Genomic DNA, 14,024 nt, shown 5'->3' with positions numbered 1-14,024 from the left:
CGAGGTGTACGGAGCGGAGCCGCGTGTGTACGAGGTGTACGGAGCGGAGCCGCGTGTGTACGAGGTATACGGAGCGGAGCCGCGTGTGTACGAGGTGTACGGAGCGGAGCCGCGTGTGTACGAGGTGTACGGAGCGGAGCCGCGTGTGTACGAGGTGTACGGAGCGGAGCCGTGTGTGTACGAGGTGTACGGAGCGGAGCCGCGTGTGTACGAGGTGTACGGAGCGGAGCCGTGTGTGTGCACGAGGTGTACGGAGCGGAGCCGCGTGTGTACGAGGTGCACGGAGAGGAGCCGTGTGTGTACGAGGTGTAGGGAGCGGAGCTACATGTGTACGAGCGGCTGGGAAAACTACCCATTCTTCGGTGACAGTAAAACTTAATCCCGGTATCGATCCACAAGTAGTGCCCTATAAGTACTGTCCAGAATGCGGTGATACATGATAACGTCCGAGAGTTCCAGAGAGGAGATCTTATTGTCCCTATAATCTCCCCGGAGCGGAGCTGTGCGTGTGTACGAGGTGTAAGGAGTGAAGCCGTGTGTGTGTACGAGGTGTGCGGAGCCGCGTGTGTACGAGGTGTATGGAGCGGAGCCGCGTGTGTACGAGGTGTACGGAGCGGATCCGCGTGTGTACGAGGTGTACGGAGAGGAGCCGCGTGTGTACGAGGTGTACGGAGAGGAGCCGCGTGTGTACGAGGTGTACGGAGAGGAGCCGCGTGTGTACGAGGTGTACGGAGAGGAGCCGCGTGTGTATGAGGTGTACAGAGAGGAGCCGCGTGTGTACGAGGTGTACGGAGCGGAGCCGCGTGTGTACGGAGCGGAGCCGCGTGTGTACGAGCTGTACGGAGCGGAACCGCGTGTGTACGAGGTGTACGGAGCTGAGCCGCGTGTGTACGAGGTGCACGGAGCGGAGCCGCGTGTGTACGAGGTGCACGGAGCGGAGCCGCATGTGTACAAGGTGTACGGAGCAGAGCCGCGTGTGTACAAGGTGTACGGAGTGGAGCCTTGACTATAATCAGCCTTTGGGGGATGAATAGTTTTCTAACTTTGACCTTAGAGGGGCTTATTACAATGTGATCCGCATGTTGAAGGGTGGAAATCGGCGTCTTTAACGTCTGAGGGTTTATTCTATAATCTTGTTCTGCCTTTTGGATTCTCCAATGCACCAACAGGATTTCACAACTTTCTGAATGACGTTTCTCTGATTACATTGGGAGATTTCTTGTGATTTATCTTGATGATATAGAATTTTCTCTCCTGATTTGGATTCTCACCAGGAACATGTCCGTGTTGTATTAGAAAGGTTGAGGGAGAATTCTTTGTTGAAAAAATTGAGAAATGTTTTTTTCTGTTCAGGAAATTTCATTCCTGGGGTTAATTTTATCGGCTGATGGGTTTACAATGGATTCTAAGAAGATGCAGGCCATAATAGATTGGGTCCAACCTAGTGACCTGAAACTGCAATGTTTTGTAGGATTTGCAACTATTATATATATACTGCTCAAAAAAATAAAGGGAACACTTAAACAACAGAATATAACTCCAAGTAAATCAGACTTCTGTGAAATCAAACTGTCCACTTAGGAAACAACACTGATTGACAATCAATTTCACATGCTGTTGTGCAAATGAAATAGACAATAGATGGAAATTATTGGCAAGTATCAAGACACATTCAATAAAGGAGTGGTTCCGCAGGCGGGGACCACAGACCACATCTCAGTACCAATGCTTTCTGGCTGATGTTTTGGTCACTTTTGAATGTTGGTTGTGCTTTCACACTCGTGGTAGCATGAGACGGACTCTACAACCCACAGAAGTTGCTCAGGTAGTGCAGCTCATCCAGGATGGCACATCAATGCGAGCTGTGGCAAGAAGGTTTGCTGTGTCTGTCAGCGTAGTGTCAAGGGGCTGGAGGCGCTGCCAGGGGAGGGCAACAACCCAGCAGCAGGACTGCTACCCCTGCCTTTGTGCAAGGAGGAACAGGAGGAGCACTGCCAGAGCCCTGCAAAATGACCTCCTGCAGGCCCCAAATGTGCATGTGTCTGCACAAACAGTTAGAAACCGAGTCCATGAGGGTGGTATGAGGGCCCGACGTCCACAGATGAGGGTTGTGCTCACAGCCCATCACCGTGCAGGACGCTTGGCATTTGCCACAGAACACCAGGATTGGTAAAGTCACCACTGGCGCCCTGTGCTCTCTACAGATGAAAGCAGGTTCATACTGATCACATGTGACAGAGTCTGGAGATGCCGTGGAGAGCGATCTGCTGCCTGCAACATCCTTCAGCATGACCGGTTTGGCAGTGGGTCAGTAATGGTGTGGGGTGGCATTTCTTTGGAGGGCCGCACAGCCCTCCATGTGCTCACCAGAGGTTGCCTGACTGCCATTAGATACCGAGATGAGATCCTCAGACCCCTTGTGAGACCATATGCTGGTGCGGTTGGCCCTGGGTTCCTCCTAATAAAGGACAATGCCAGACCTCATGTGGCTGGAGTGTGTCAGCAGTTCCTGCAAAATGAAGGCATTGAAGCTATCGACTGGCCCACCGGTTCCCCAGACCTGAATCCGATTGAGCACATCTGGGACATCATGTTTCGCTCCATCCACCAACATCATGTTGCACCACAGACTGTCCAGGAGTTGGCGGATGCTTTAGTCCAGGTCTGGAAGGAAATCCCACAGGAGACCATCCGCAACCTCATCAGGAGCATGCCCAGGCATTGTAGGGAGGTCATACAGGCACGTGGAGGCCACACACAATACTGAGCCTCATTTTGACTTGTTTTAAATACATTACATCAAAGTTGGATCAGCCTGTAGTGTGTTTTTTCACTTTAATTTTGGGGGTGACTCAAAATCCAGGCCTCCATTGGTTAATAAATTTGCTTTCCTTTGATGATTTTTGTGTGATTTTTGTTGTCAGCTCATTCAACTTTGTACAGAACAAAGTATTCAATGAGAATATTTCATTCATTCAGATCAAGCATGTGTTATTTGAGTGCTCCCTTTATTTTTTTGAGCAGTATATATAGTGTAATGTTATAATTGATACCATCCACCTTTCGTGTCTCCCCTATTTCCTCATAGATTGTAAGCTTGCGAGCAGGGCCCTCTCTCCTCCTGGCATCTGTTGATTTATGTGATTATTGTTATTCTGTAATGTCTTTTATTGTCGGTACAAGTCCCCTCTAAAAGGTAAAGTGCTGCGGAATATGTTGGGGCTATAGAAATAAAAATTATTATTATTGGAAATTCATTAGGGGGTTTTCTCAGATTGCTGAACCTCTTACTTACCTCAAATGTAAGAGGGCAGATCTCAAGGTTTGGCCACTTGATGCTATTGGGGCTTTTGTATTATTGAAAGAGTGTTTTATGTCTGCTCATATTCTAATCCAACCTGATCATCAAGAACCATTCATTGTGGAGGTGGATGCTTTGGAGGTCGAGGTAGGGCCGTTTTATCTTAGGGTTCCAAAACTCTGACCAATTTGCGGTCATATGCTTTTTTCTCGAGAAAATACTTAGTTCGAGAACATAACCAGCCAGCTGTGGGCATGTTACAAACTTGATTTGGGAAAACTACCCATTCTTCGGTGACAGTAAAACTTAATCCCGGTATCGATCCACAAGTAGTGCCCTATAAGTAATGTCCAGAATGCGGTGATACATGATAACGTCCGAGAGTTCCAGAGAGGAGATCTTATTGTCCCTATAATCTCCCCGTTTATTACATCTCCATATAACAATCAAATGCTGTAATGTTCTAAATCCAACTACGTTATTACCAGTGGATTTAGAAAAGGGAGGAGAATATCAGGGTGGGGAAGACAGAGAAACTGTGAGCCAAAACCTGCCCCTGTTTTTCAGACTAGCAGATGAGGAAGCTCAATGTGACATTACACATGAACATGACAGTCAGGCATTGATGGATGCAGACACATAGGGCTTGTTAGATATCACTGATGTCCCCTCACTAACACTTCGGATGAGTATTTTGTAGATGGTTCTAGAGCTCGGGATAGTGATCAAGGACGGTTCATCACCGGGTATGTAGTAGTCCAAAATGGTAAGGCAGTATACATGAACCACTCTCCTCCAGCGGCTCTATGCCAGAGGCTGAGCTAAAGGCAATCGCTGCAGCGTGCAATCTGGGAAAAGGTAAAGAGATTCATGTATTTTCGGACTCGAGATATGTTTTAAAGGGGCGCACATGACTTTGGCGCCATTTGGCAGAGCCGTAAGTTTCTGACCTCTGCTGGCAAACCTATGAGACGGTAGAGCAGCTACTCACAGCACTCACCCTTCCCCGAAGAACAGCTATTGGCACACACATGAGAACAAACTCCCCTTGCTGTAGGGATTGCCTTGGCCGACCAGGCGGCTAAGGAAGCAGCACGACTACCTCTGACTAGAATACTGGCCATAGCAGACACGGCCCTCTAGGGGACTCAGTGACCGAGAGTGCAGGAAGCCCCTTTTCACAGAGGACACTGCCACCGCACCTGCCCCAGTGGCCGTTGATCGTGAACTACTGCAGGTCTTCCAGACCCAGGCTCCCCTACACAAACAACGCATGGGCCAAAGCGGGTGCTGTATGGTCAGGGGTATGGCAGGTAAACACCAGGTTTTTGCTCCCACGCTGCCTGTTCCCCATGATGGTTGCCCTTGCACATTTCCCCGGTGCACAACTCAAAGGGTGTTATTTGTGTAGTGGTGCTACAAAACTGATGCGCCTCTGGGTTTCCGAACACGGCTACAAAGTATGTCTAGTTTGTGTGAAACATAACCCCGATAGACCTATTCGAGTCCCACAAAATACACGCCCAAACCAGATTACCTGTTTCAGAGACTGCAGGAGGACTACATACAGCTACCTAAGGTGGGTACTTATGAATACGTCTTGGTATGCATCGAACTCTTCCCTTGGTTGCCTGAAGCTTGGGCCGTGACCAAATCTAAAAACAAAAATTGATAAGTGAGGTGGTTTGTAGATATGGGGTACACAAAACCATAGAGAGTGACAGAGACACACACTTCATCAGAGAACTGATGAAACAGATCATGGCCAGTCTGGGGATCAAACAGGTTTTCTATGTTCCCTATCACTCACAAAGTAGTGTGAAAGTGGAACGTTAATGGTACTCTGAAATTAAAAATCCAGAAGTGCATGGAGGAAACACACTTGTCCTGGGTAGATTGCTTATCCATTGCATTATACGTATACAGTGTGGATCGCCCCAAGAGGTAGAGAGAAGCTGTCCCCTATGTAGGGATTTGTACTCACTGAGCCGCGTTGGAGGTAGGCACGGGTTCACACAGTGATGCAGTCCACGGGTTCAAACAAACTGGTGGTTTATTTAATGTCCATATACCAGTTAAGAAACAAAAGTAACAGCCATTTCCTGGCACAAAAAGGAATAACAGAAGAAAGCTCAATATAACAAGTCCATGCAGCACGGCTTCAGCTGTTTAAACAAGGTGCTTTTCTATGCCTCCTGCAGAGCCTAAGAAGCACCTGCAAGGTCTGCTCACCTTGTCCAACAAACACAGACAGACAGAGACAGGCGCAGCTGTCTTAAATTAGCCTTCCAAGACCTGGACTGGAGGTAAGTGACCTAACAGGTAATACCTCAGAGTGTTAACGCCCACTTAATGGCCAAACATTCTTTTTCTACAATGGAGTAGTTCTTCTCACAATCAGAGAGCTTCCGACTGAGGTATATTACAGGGTGTTCTTGCTCCGTTAATCTCCTGGGACAAGACTGCTCCCAGCCTGACATCCGATGCATCCGTCTGGACCACAAACTCCTTGGAGAAGTTGGGCGCCACCAAGACTGGTTGTTTACAGAGGACCAGTTTCAGTCCCTGGAAGGCCGCTTCAGCTTCCGGGGACCACTTGGCCATAGCTGACTTTCAGAAGATCCGTCAACGGGGCTGCTATCAGGGCAAAGTTAGGGACAAATCTTCGATAGTAGCCCACAATGCCTAGAAACGCCCTGACCTGTTTCTTCGAGAGGGGCTGTGGCCAGTTCAAAATCGCCTCAACCTTATTTATTTGTGGTTTTATTTCCCCTCTACCAACCACGTACCCTAGGTACTTGGCTTCCTCCATCCCCAGGGCACATTTCTTCGGGTTGATAGTAAAGCCCGCCTTCCTTAGGGCATCAAGTATGGCTTGAACTTTGTCCAGATGACTTTCCCAGTCCTGGCTAAATTTGATGATGTCATCTAGGTAGGCCGCTGCATACTTTTTGTGAGGTGTTAATGACGCGCCCCCTGGGCCATATTCTTTAGGGGAATACCCGGAGCCGGATCAGATGGGGGTTGTAGTCTCCGAGTGGCTGTGACCCGGTCCGTGCCCAGGGTGTCAAGCTCAGAGTATGTGGCAGTCCTACAGATGTTATAAAGTTCTTTATGTCGACTACGCCACCCGTTGTATTGCGGTCACTACGGCCGCCGCTGCAGCAGGGTCCGCTGAGGCTGATGGTGTTGGTGCAGCTTTTGATAGTATAACCCCCAACGGGTGGGGTATAGCCTCAGGGGGTCAGGTGCAGAGGATGGGGGTTGTGGTGGTGCAGCATAGATGGTAATTAAAGACAGAGTCGGGTTGTGCAGTTTAGGGTATTTACTTACTGCTGATGTTCCGGTCACTCCAGCTTCAAGTGACCACCCGAGCCGTGCTGCGTCCACCAGGTCCTGGATTCAGCCAACCCCCAAGCAAGTCCGGAGCGTGACCCTGAGCCCTCCTTCCTGTCCTGTCTTCTGGCCGTCCCCACCAGGGATCCACCTAGGTCCAGCTCCCTCGGGCCTTCTGTTGGGAAAACCTTGGCCTTGGGTTCCCTGACCCTACATGTGGTTTGCCTTCAGGGTGGATGTGGTGGGTGGCCGTGGCAGATCCTGCCCACGGCCTCCGATCTCTGGCTAGGGTGTGCTTTAGCCCCCACCAGTTTGGGATCCGGTACCCAGTTGCCAACTCTTCACCCGGTGATGGACTTTGGGTTCTCAGAGTCCTTTTCTTTCACCCCCTCTGGGTCTTTCTTCCTTTCTCCTCTCTCTCTCTCTGGGGCTGCTCTGCTCCTCTTCCTCTCCTCTCTGCAAAGACTGGCTGACTGACCGATCTCTCACAGACTGACCCTGATCTTAGTTGGTGCCCACCTTAAATACTCCCTCTATGTGTGAGCTCAGGTGACCAGCACCCAATGAGCTCCTATCTTTACCCAGGCTGCTCCCCCTATCTGCCCCTACACTACTTGGGATGTACCACCCCCCTCCCACTCCAGCCAGGAACAGACTCGGTCGTACCTGCACATTTCTAAGTGGGAGTACCGTTGGTCTGTTCCTCGGAAATGGGATGTATGTAGTGCATGCAGCTTTCTGGGCTCAGTCCCACACTCCATCCTTACCCGGGAGTGGAATATCACACCTCTGGGTTGAGGTGCAATACCCCTGTAGCAGCCGAATCCTCAGGGTGCTACATTCCCCCCTGGTAAATCACAGCACGTCCTCGGGCTGTAAGATATAAAACATCCACCAACATACATTTTTTTTTTTTTCCATATAAACAACATAATAAAAAACATATAAAATATCATATATATATCAGAACATTCTCGTCGCCTCTGGCTCCTCCTCCGGTCACTGTGCAACGTGTGACCGGGTAAAGTGCGACAGTCTTTGGAACTCGTGGCTTTCCTATAAAACCAGTAGGGGCGCTTTAGGACGCGCAACTATTTACAAGGGATATGGCCGCTCTCAGTCCTCGGCCAGGTATTAGGGAGGAATGACCGCTCTCAGTCCTCGGTCAGTGGGATTTAAGGGATAAACGGGTAACAGTTCAATTCTCTGGTCCCAACGGGGACTATATTATCAGCAACAGTTCACTGTGCCCCGACGGGCAACTATATATAGCTTGTACTCTGCTGTACTTAACGACGGCGTCCTCCTGCTCTTTCTTTGTGGTTACCTTTAGCTTCAGACCCTTCCGGGTCCTCTTGCTCTTCCTCCTCACACCGCAGCTCCTCCTCCGTCAGGCGATGCACATGGAGGGCGTAGGGTCCTTTGGCACACTTGTGCCGGGTGAAGGTGACCTCGTCCCCTATATACAGGTCACGACCTCTGTGTCCCTCCGGTAGGTGGGACTCAACGTCTCTCCTGGTCACGAAGACGTCGCCTGGGGTGCGGTGGTCTCGGATGAAGCCCCACCCATGCTGCATGTTAAACTTGATCACAGTCCCGGTGGTGCGGGGACTATGCGCTGCACGGGGGTCTCTCCTGGCCCGGCTCTTCTGCTCCGCGCTCCTTATCTGGGCTTGTTGTTCCCGGACCCGCCTCTCTCTCCGCTCTCTCTCAAAGACCTCGAGCTGCTGGCGGCAGCACTCTGCACGCTCCGCTGCAGCTGCCCGGGTCTCCTGAGTGAACCCCATGAGGTCTTCTCCGGTGGGGTCCCACTCAAACTGCGCTTCTGCTAGCGGGGGCGAGATCCTCTTGACGGGCTTTGGAGCCGGGATCAGGGGTTCATCTAGGGGTCTCTCTTTCCGGAGTCGGGGATGGTGAAACTCCGGTGGCCATATAAATGGCTGCCCATCCGGGCACGTATGTTGGGCAAACAGATCTTCTCCCAGATGCGGCACTCTTGGTTTTATGGGCGCGGTGGTGGTAGCGCCCGGGTTGCCCAGGCCTTGCGGCCAGGCCTGGGGCACCTGGAAAGTGAAGGGCACCGTAAGGACGGCGGCGCCCTGGGCTACTTGGCCCTGCGACCAGGCCGGGGGCTCCGCGGAGGTAGGGGGCGCTGTTGGTATTGCGGCGCCCGGGGGTACTAGGCCTTGCGACCAGGCTGGTGGTACTTCCTGCTTGGTCACGCTCGGGGTCGAGGCGTGTGACGTCACAGGGGTCGCGGCTGCGGCTTCCGGTTGAGGCCTAGTCTGTGGCGGTGACGTTGCGGTTACGGGCACGGCAGGGGGTACTTCGGGCTCTGCGACGGGGAGCTGGGGCAGGTACGCGGTTTCCCGGTTTGGGGTAGAGACGTCCCCTTTACCTGCCTCCTTTCGTTCGGCTCCCTTCTCGGCGCCGTCTCCGGCCTTCAGTCCTCCTGCGCCATCCTCAGAGGCGGTCTGTCTCCTCGTCTTGGGTGGCGTGCTCCGCTGACGGGTTCTTGTCTGCTGGGCCACCTCATGGCTCCATTCTGCTAACGTCTCTCGCTGCACCCGGGCCATCCTCCGTGCGAGGCCCTCCAGCGCGGTCTGTGCACACTCCCGATCTCGGGGGAGCTGTGCCAGGACCTCCACTAAGCCTAGTGGGGTCGTTGCTTCTAGCAGGCTCCTGACCAACGGGTCGGTGCTGCTCTGCTCTCCTTCCGTTGTCTCCAGCAGGCTCCTGGCCAGCGGGCCCGTGCTGCTCTGCTCTTCTCCCATCTCCGGGTAAGCTTCTTCTGGACTCAGCTCTAGGCTTCTTGTCTCCGGGTGCGCTCTCTCCAGACTGCTCCAGGCGACACCCATCTTTGCTCTCTTCTTCTCAGTCCTCCCACTTCGAGGGCGGTCCCGGGGCCACTTGGTGATTGTCAGCTCCAGGGGCAGTTCTTTCACACTGACAGACACCTCTAGCATCACAGTCTCTGTTGGTGGGGGCGGTTTCCACTTTTGGCGCCATTTTCGGTCCTGGCCCACGATGGGAGGTGGCCTCTTGCCACCCTCTGGCACGCCCATAATGGCGTCCGCTCTTCCAAGGCGGGAAATTTTCGGAAATGGCGGGAATCGTCTCCCAGTGGCGGGAAACTCTGCAGATGGCGGGAAAAAGCTGTTAATGGCGGACAACCGGCGGGAATCGATCTGTGATGGAGTCCGATGGCGGGGACCCTCCGGAACCGGCAGGAGACTTCTTTTTGAGGTAAACTCGTTCTTTTCTTCAGGCACGCAGTACCCGGGTGTTGTGGGCACGTAATCCTGCCGGCTACGCCAAAGTTGACGCGCCCCCTGGGCCATATTCTTTAGGGGAATACCCGGAGCCGGATCAGATGGGGGTTGTAGTCTCCGAGTGGCTGTGACCCGGTCCGTGCCCAGGGTGTCAAGCTCAGAGTATGTGGCAGTCCTACAGATGTTATAAAGTTCTTTATGTCGACTACGCCACCCGTTGTATTGCGGTCACTACGGCCGCCGCTGCAGCAGGGTCCGCTGAGGCTGATGGTGTTGGTGCAGCTTTTGATAGTATAACCCCCAACGGGTGGGGTATAGCCTCAGGGGGTCAGGTGCAGAGGATGGGGGTTGTGGTGGTGCAGCATAGATGGTAATTAAAGACAGAGTCGGGTTGTGCAGTTTAGGGTATTTACTTACTGCTGATGTTCCGGTCACTCCAGCTTCAAGTGACCACCCGAGCCGTGCTGCGTCCACCAGGTCCTGGATTCAGCCAACCCCCAAGCAAGTCCGGAGCGTGACCCTGAGCCCTCCTTCCTGTCCTGTCTTCTGGCCGTCCCCACCAGGGATCCACCTAGGTCCAGCTCCCTCGGGCCTTCTGTTGGGAAACCCTTGGCCTTGGGTTCCCTGACCCTACATGTGGTTTGCCTTCAGGGTGGATGTGGTGGGTGGCCGTGGCAGATCCTGCCCACGGCCTCCGATCTCTGGCTAGGGTGTGCTTTAGCCCCCACCAGTTTGGGATCCGGTACCCAGTTGCCAACTCTTCACCCGGTGATGGACTTTGGGTTCTCAGAGTCCTTTTCTTTCACCCCCTCTGGGTCTTTCTTCCTTTCTCCTCTCTCTCTCTCTCTCTGGGGCTGCTCTGCTCCTCTTCCTCTCCTCTCTGCAAAGACTGGCTGACTGACCGATCTCTCACAGACTGACCCTGATCTTAGTTGGTGCCCACCTTAAATACTCCCTCTATGTGTGAGCTCAGGTGACCAGCACCCAATGAGCTCCTATCTTTACCCAGGCTGCTCCCCCTATCTGCCCCTACACTACTTGGGATGTACCACCCCCCTCCCACTCCAGCCAGGAACAGACTCGGTCGTACCTGCACATTTCTAAGTGGGAGTACCGTTGGTCTGTTCCTCGGAAATGGGATGTATGTAGTGCATGCAGCTTTCTGGGCTCAGTCCCACACTCCATCCTTACCCGGGAGTGGAATATCACACCTCTGGGTTGAGGTGCAATACCCCTGTAGCAGCCGAATCCTCAGGGTGCTACATTAAGATCTGGTCCATGGCTCTCTGAAAGGTGGCCGGAGCTCCCTGCAACCCAAACGGCATCCTGACATATTGATAACATCCGTCTAGCTCGAGAAGGCTATCTTCTCTTTGGACAGGGGAATTTGCCAATATCCTTTGGTGAGGTCCAGAGTGGTGATGTACCGAGCGGGTCCTAGCCTTTCGAGAAGCTCATCTACCCTAGGTATTGGGTAGGCGTCGAACTTTGAGACCTCTTTAGCTTCCTATCGTCGTTGCAAAACCGCCATTCCCCATCTGGTTTCGGCACTAAGACTACACTGTGTGCAGAATTATTAGGCAAGTTGTATTTTAGAGGATTATTTTTATTATTGATCAACAACTATGTTCTCAATCAACCCAAAAGACTCATAAATATCCAAGCAGTGCACAAAATTTAGAAATAAACATTTCTAACACGCAAAAAACAAAACCAAAAAAATTAGTGATCAATATAGCCACCTTTCTTTATGATGACACTCAACAGCCTTCCATCCATAGATTCTGTCAGTTGCTTGACCTGTTTTCCATCAACATTGCGTGCAGCAGCCACCACAGCCTCCCAGACACTGTTCCGAGAGGTGTACTGTTTTCCATCCCTGTAGATCTCACATTTTATGATGGACCACAGGTTCTCTATGGGGTTCAGATCAGGTGAACAAGGGGGCCATGTCATTATTTTTTCTTCTTTTAGACCTTTACTGGCCAGCCATGCTGTAGAGTAGTTGGATGCATGTGATGGAGCATTGTCCTGCATGAAAATCATGTTTTTCTTGAACGATACCAACTTTTTCCTGTACCACTGCTTGAAGAAGTTGTCTTCCAGAAACTGGCAGTAGGTCTGGGAGTTGAGCTTCACTCCATCCTCAACCCGAAAAGGTCCCACAAGTTCATCTTTGATGATACCAGCCCATACCAGTACCCCACCTCCACCTTACTTGCGTCTGAGTCAGAGTGGAGCTCTCTGCCCTTTACTGATCCAGCCTCTGGCCCATCCATCTGGCCCATCAAGAGTCACTCTCATTTCATCAGTCCATAAAACCTTTGAAAAATCAGTCTTAAGATATTTCTTGGCCCATTCTTGACGTTTCATCCTATGTTTCTTGTTCAAAGGTGGTCGTTTTTCAGCCTTCCTTACCTTGGCCATGTCCCTGAGTATCGCACACCTTGTGCTTTTTGATACTCCAGTAACGTTGCAGCTCTGAAATATGGCAAAACTGGTGGCGAATGGCATATTGGCAGCTTCACGCTTGATTTTCCTCAATTCATGGGCAGTTATTTTGCGCCTTTTTTGGCCAACACGCTTCTTGCGACCCTATTGGCTATTTGCCATGAAATGCTTGATTGTTCGGTGATCACGCTTCAAAAGTTTGGAAATTTTAAGACTGCTGCATCCCTCTGCAAGACATCTCACAATTTTGGTCTTTTCAGAGCCAGTCAAATCTCTCTTCTGACCCATTTTGCCAAAGGAAAGGAAGTTGCCTAATAATTAAGCACACCTTATATAGGGTGTTTATGTCATTAGACAACACCCCTCCTCATTACAGAGATGCACATCACCAGATTTACTTAATTGGTAGTTGGCTCTCAAGCCTATGCAGCTTGGAGTAGGACAACATGTATAAAAAGTATCATGTGATCAAAATACTCATTTGCCTAATAATTCGGCACACAGTGTATAGGACTGGACCATCCACTTTTGGACTCTTCAAAGACTCCCAGGTTAAGAATCCGCCTTACTTCTTTTGAGATCACCTCTCTGCGGGCTTCGGGGATCCGGTATGGTTTTAGATTGACGCGAACATGAGGCTCTGTGAGAACCTCATGCTCTATGACCTGAGTGAGTCCTGGCAACTCCGAAAACAGGTCTTTATTTCGCTGTAACAACTCTTTGCACTGTTGCTTTTGGGCACGTGACAGTGACTCTGCCACCTTGACCTCTTTCACATCAGCCTCAGCCACTAAACAGGGAGCTTCCGTGGGGTCTCTATCTTGCCATGGCTTAATCAAGTTAACATGGTAAATTTGGAAGGGCTTCCTCTTCCCTGGTTGGTGGATTTTATAGTTGACTTCCCCCACTTTCTCTACCACCTCATAGTGGCCCAGCCACTTGGCCATGAACTTGTTCTCCACTGTGGGCACTAGCACAAGCACTCGATCTCCTGGATTGAACGATCTCACCCTGGCCGACCTATTATACACCCTAGACTGTGCCTCTTGTGCCTTGAGGAGGTGCTCCCTCACAATGGGCATCACGTGGGCAATTCTCTCTTGCATCTGGGCAACGTGCACCACCATGCTCCTATAGGGAGTGGTCTCAGCTTCCCAGGACTCTTTCACCACATCCAGGAGTCCTCGAGGGTGTCGTCCATAGACTGGTTCAAACGGGGAGAAACCTGTGGAAGCTTGGGGAACTTCCCTGATGGCGAACTACAGATAGGGAAGCAGATAGTCCCAGTCTCAGCCATCCTTTTCCACTGCTTTCCTCAACATTGCTTTCAAGGTTTTGTTAAACCTCTCGACCAGTCCGTCCGTCTGGGGATGGTACACGGAGGTTCTCAGTTGTGCAATCTACAGTGTCTTGCACAATTCCCTCATGACCTACGACATAAATGGAGTTCTTTGGTCTGTTAGGATCTCCTTAGGCAACCCCATTCTTGAAAACATGTGGACTAGCTCCCGGGCTATACACCTGGCGGAGGAGTTTCGTAGTGGTACTGCCTCCGGATACCGTGTAGCATAATCTAATACCACCAGGATATACTGATGCCCTCGGGCGGACTTGACCAGAGGCTCCACTAGATCCATTGCTATGCGTTCAAATGGAACTTCGAT

The sequence above is a fragment of the Phyllobates terribilis genome, unplaced genomic scaffold (assembly GCF_046119375.1).
Source record: "Phyllobates terribilis strain yellow unplaced genomic scaffold, ASM4611937v1 Scaffold_69__1_contigs__length_7402412, whole genome shotgun sequence".
Classification (NCBI taxonomy): Eukaryota; Metazoa; Chordata; class Amphibia; order Anura; family Dendrobatidae; genus Phyllobates; species Phyllobates terribilis.
This window is presented reverse-complemented; position numbering follows the sequence as displayed.